A 6,000-nucleotide genomic window follows, 5' to 3' on the forward strand; every position below is an offset into this window, starting at 1 on the left:
CACATATCTGATTCTTTGAAAGCAGGGGATGGTGGGGTTTTAAAAATTCAGAAGCTCAAGATCTTCTTCTAGATAATTGTCTTGTTCTAGTTTTGGACTCTTTTGCCGACACACTACCTACTCCAAAAGCTACTAAGTTGTAATAATTTGGTGACTTTGTGTAAGAGGTCTTCAATGATAGCCTAAAGTATTAGTACATATTTTCATTATTATATTTTGATGTAAGATATAAGTTTAATAATTTTGTGATAAGAATTGGGCAAAAACACCGGACTACTAACATTTCACAAAAATTTCTCCTGTTAAAAGTATATTTGGAAAGTTTTGCTATACTAGAGCAGTCAAACGCGTCACCTGAATTGACGCATTCAGTCCCGACAACAATATTGACGCGACTTGTGTCCACATCAGCAAAGTGGAACAATTTCATGCCACGTGGCTTGATCTTATTTAGTAGACGATGGTGATGCCGTCACTTTGTGTGATGGGATTACATGACGTCAATTTATTTGACGCTAGATGTGTAACACCCCGTTCTAAAACCGGTTTGTTAACATTACGTATGGTATTAAGCGCAGTTACAATCACAATAATTGAATTAAAGTATGGATAAACTTTTTCCTTTTTATTTATAAACGTTTCTGTTTAAAATCAATTCTGTAATTAAAATAATTCCAATAACTGGAACCATAATTTAAACTATGTGTGTAACACCTAATATAATTTTATTTAGACCATACTTTGCTACCATAGTGTGCCAAGTAGTCCCCTTAGACCAGTAAGGCTTAAAAAATTATTTTTATTGTTATTCAACACTAAACATCTCCAATTTTTGTTTACTTAAGGAATTTTATACTACATTTATGGTCCTAATCTCTGAAGATGTTATATATCTCTTCATTAGCTACGTGTGAGTTCAAACTGCGCTCAATTCGGAGCATCGTAGCTCAAGTTATGAATTTTTGAAGAAAATGGTACTGAAATTCACAAGGGTCCCGTGCGGAACCCGTGCTGTCAGCGAGAAAGTCAATATATTTGTGTGACAAGACTCTACCAGATCAAGTCACGTGTATGAAACTGCTCCACTTTGCTGACATGGACACAAGTCACGTCAGTATTGTTGACGAAACTGAATGCGTTAAGTCAGGTAACGCATTTGATTGCTCTAGTATGATAAAACTTTCCAGATGTGTTTTGAACCACACAAATTTTTGCGAAACGTTAATAGTATGGTGTTATTGCGTAAGGATTGTTATAATATATCTGGATTAATTGCCAACCATATAGTTGATGAAATAATAAATGTATTAAAGTATGAGAGATTCTTAGGTACTCTCAGAATCAAATAAATCTCTTGTTTTATATTAATTAATGTATGTTATTCAAACTATAATATTAAAAATGTTATTAAAATGAAAAACAATGGTTCAGATAACTAAGTAGCACAAATTAAATGATATTGACTACAAGGTTTCTCTTGCTTCGAGGGTATCTAAGATTTTCTTCTTAAAAATCTAATAAATATAACTAACAGCCAATGAAATGTTTGATGACTAATCCTGAATACATAGTGATACTTATGTCCTTAAATCACAATAAATGGGATATGTAATCTACCCCTAAATTTTTATTCATGGTCTTTCTTGACTTTGCAAGGTGCTTTTTCATAATCTAAAATTTTATCTACTAAAAAAATATAGACACAGGAGCAATGTTCTTTTTATAATGTTATTGAATATTTTATTTGAAAAAATTGAATAATTATAATAATTAAATATTTGAACAAAATATAATGCATATATTAACAATATAACTATAGAAGTTTTTTTATTTTAAACTACTTTCTTATTCTCTTAACACTGTCTCTTGGTGCACATTACTCAAGAAGACTTCAAAGTAAAGTAAATATATTTTCTTCACTGTTGATGATTGAAAGTGGGATAGTAACATTTCACTGACTAGGGATTTCTTTTGGGATATGCTTGTTATATTCGATTGATACTTATTGATTATTCTTGTGAAATTCATTGAGAAATTGAGTTTGATATTTATTGTATGCCTTAAACATTTTAAGTGTGTGATATAATATGCAATAAAGCTCGTACTTTTTTATGCATTTATTTTCATAATATAAAGTGGTGAAAAATAAGAGACGGATTATAGAAGGGTTATGACCTGATAAAGACTCATATTATAGAAGGGCTAACAGTTAAGAAAAAATTAAAAAAAAAATTCCTTAAATATATTAATCATAATACAACAGTAATGAATCAAGAGTTGGATCTTCAATATTTCTAAGAGGCCCAGAAGTTCATTCTTATCAGGTAACTCATCTATAAATAAGGAGTTAAATTTATAAGGTACACATATTTTAAGCCCTCACTTTTAGCTATCACCCCACCCATTGGCTATGCTATTTTTTTTTTTTTGAAATTTGTTCCAAGGGTATTCCAGCCGAAAGCCAAGAACTAATCTCTTCGAGGCAGAGAGATCACACGATTGTAAGTACAGTCTCTCCCAACAAAATCTTTTCTAGACACATTATCAAATATCTGTCAGCATGCTTAAAGGACTCAATTATTTATTAACTGTGTCAGACTTTGTTGGTATTGATTATACTATTATTATATTAGTACACACACAATAATCCACTATTTTTTAAGATATCTCCTCCATAAATATATAAGAAAGAGCACATAAATCCAACATAAACATATCAATCACGTCTGTTACCAAGAACAATAAGCACGAGCATGATTTGTCAAGATTTTCCTTAAAAAAGGTCACTGATTACAACGTACTTACAGGAATAAACTATGCCAATAGAAAATATATGTAAAAATCCAATGTTTATCTCAATCTCACTTGCTTTCTTAAATTAAGCGGCCGCAATAGACGTATCCAACTGATTAGGCAAGCTTGGGTCCAAAGCATTGTACATGATGTGATAAGACTTGAGGAAGAGTTGGATTAATTCTACTTAAACTCGTTCATTCTATAAAGAAATCCAACACCATTGAATATATCTTGTTTTATTTTCTATAAATGAATATATATTGTTTTATTTCAAACAAATTATATATATATATATATATATATATATATATATATATATATGATTATTTTACTCTTGATTGATTTCATTTACACCTGTTCACGTAACTAATAAATTAGAACTATTATAAACATTGGCGGACCCATGTTCTTGCAGAGCAGACATAAACTTTTGGGGGTAAATTTTTTTTTTTTTTTTTTTATCTACATCGCCTAAAACACCTGTACAAGTAACAATAAATTTAGATAGGCCTTTGTCTTATTTGGCACGGTTGTAACTTGTCGATTACAATGCATTGCATAAGATAAGCCTTCTATTAAATGCTTAAGATCGGCATTGGAAAATACAAAACTAAAATGATTAATAAGATAGTGATAGGCCTTCTTTTCGTTAATAAAAATTTGTCATGGAAAATTATCTGTATAAATTTATGAACGATTAATATAAAATTTTGTGAATTATTATTTATTAATACATTAAATATTTTTTATAAAAATAAATTTTTAATAGTAGATATAATATAAGTCTTTTATTGATATGTTATCACAAAAAATAAACTTCTTCGACAATAATTAAAATTAACTGTCCAACGTTTATAATTTGATAACACACAATTTGATGGCAATGCATGTGAAGAAAATAAATCTTGTAATTATAGTACCAAAATTGAATCCTTACATTTGATACATACATATTTTTCTCCGAGAGATTCGTAAATAACACACGTATGATGTATTATACTTGTTTGTTAATTCTCTTCAATGCACCCTAAGCAATTCTGCTCTTAATTACTTTTATTTTTTAATGTATTTAAATTGTTTTTTAATTTTTTTTTTCGGGGGCGTTGTCCCCGAACCCTCTTTACTAAACCTGCAGACATAAATAATATTTTCTGGGTCCGTCACAGATTATAAGTTCAAATTTGGTAAAGTTTTAGTTATTTAGTATAAGTTAAGTTTTATATCAGTTTAAGTTATATTCTCAATTTTCATATTACTTTCATCTATCAGTATGCATGACTAATAAATTAGAATAGTTGGATGCAAGTAATATAGTTGGCAAAGAGTGTTGAGCTTTACGTATCAACCCCCCAACCCACCAAAACGGGACAGATTTGGTTGTTAATTTCAACCCGCCAACCCAATACAACTCACTTGGCCTGTATGCGGGTTAAAACATGTTAAGGGTGGGACGGGACTCGGTCAGACATGTCAATCCACGGGTTACTTTTTTAAAAAAATATATTAAATATTATAAGATGACTTGATTGGTCTATGTGAAACAAAATATTTTCTTTGAGGGTCATAATGCTATTATTTTACTGGAAAGGTTAATTTTTGTTTAGCAGAAAAAAAAGAATAATACAAAAAAGAAAAGAAACTTGAGCCTGTTTTTTGGATTTGAATACTAGTATTTGTGTAAATCAAACTTAATGCTTATGAAATTCTAATTATAGGATGCAATGATGTGCTCATTTGCAAATATTCACATACTTGATGTCATTATTTTGTTATATAATAACACTGAAATCATTAAATAATCTTAAGTTATGGTTTGTGTCGCGGCTTTTTGATCCTTTTGCCCTTTATTAATTAATTAATAACTAATTTCCCCCTCCCCCAGAACTATTCACCATCCTGTCCCCCCATTTAGTCGATCAAGTTGCACTTTTAATCGACTAAATGGGCACTTTTATCCATTTTTAGTTGAAGGAAGCGAGGATCTTCCAGTTCATCATCTTAATTAAATAAATAACATGTTTGGTACAATTTTTTTGGAGTTTGTAATTCTTTATGATGTAAACGGTTTTAACTCTCACAAGTTTTTTATGCAGTCTCTTCCAATGGAGATAAATGGATTTTTAATTCAGGATGAGATAAATGGATTTCCACGGCTAAATCCTTATAGCATATTTGAATTTATATTTTGATACTTTACTGTAGGTCAGCAAACTGTAACGTGATTTTACGAAAATTAAAAATAAAAATTGGTATCTCTTTTCAATTTAATCTCAATTTTCTTCCTCAAGCACGAACCCTAATCCCAAATATTTCAATTTTTGTCATTTACTCTCTCGCAGAGCTACGTGCTCCTTCAATCGCTCGCTGATTCGAAGCTCCTTGCGTCGGCGATGGGCGGGGTCGGTGATGGGCAGCGGCGGCTATGTGTAGAGAGTATAGTGAGGGAGAAGGGAAGAGAGAGAAAGGGAGAGAAAGAGGCTATATAAGTATCAAATCTGAACCGTCAGATCAAAATAACCAATCTAACGATGAAATTGATTGGTAGTAACATTGGTAGTAAGTAGTAACTATACTTAGTTGTTACAATATCCTATCCCTATATATATATATATATATATATATAGGTAGGATCCTTTGACACCAGTGTCAAATTTCATATGAAAGCCATTAGATAAAAAAAGATCAATGGTGTCACATTAAGCACAAATCAGAGTTGTTGATTTTTTTTTATCTAATGACTCTCAAACGAGATGTCAAATTTCAAATTTGACACTGATGTCAAATGATCCTACCTCATATATATATATATATATATATATATATATATATATATATATAGAGAGAGAGAGAGATAGAGAGAGGTAGGATCCTTTGACACTGGTGTCAAGTTTCAATTTTGACACCTCATCTCAGAACCGTTAGATAAAAAAAAAATCAATTACTCTGATTTGCAAGAATGTGACACCATTGATCTTTTTTTATCTAACGGCTCTAAGATGAGGTGTCAAAATTGAAATTTGACACCTCATCTGAGAGCCGTTAGATCAGAAAAGATCAATGAGGTCACATGCTTACGAATCAGAGTCGTTGATCTTTTTTGATCTAATGACTCTCAGATGAGGTGTCAAATTTCAAATTTGACACTGGTGTCAAAGGATACCTTTATATATATATATATATATATATATATATATATATATATAG

This window comes from Gastrolobium bilobum, unplaced genomic scaffold, assembly GCF_033153095.1.
Source record: "Gastrolobium bilobum isolate Gb01-03AN ecotype WA unplaced genomic scaffold, APGP_CSIRO_Gbil_v1 utg42547, whole genome shotgun sequence".
NCBI classification, from domain to species: Eukaryota; Viridiplantae; Streptophyta; class Magnoliopsida; order Fabales; family Fabaceae; genus Gastrolobium; species Gastrolobium bilobum.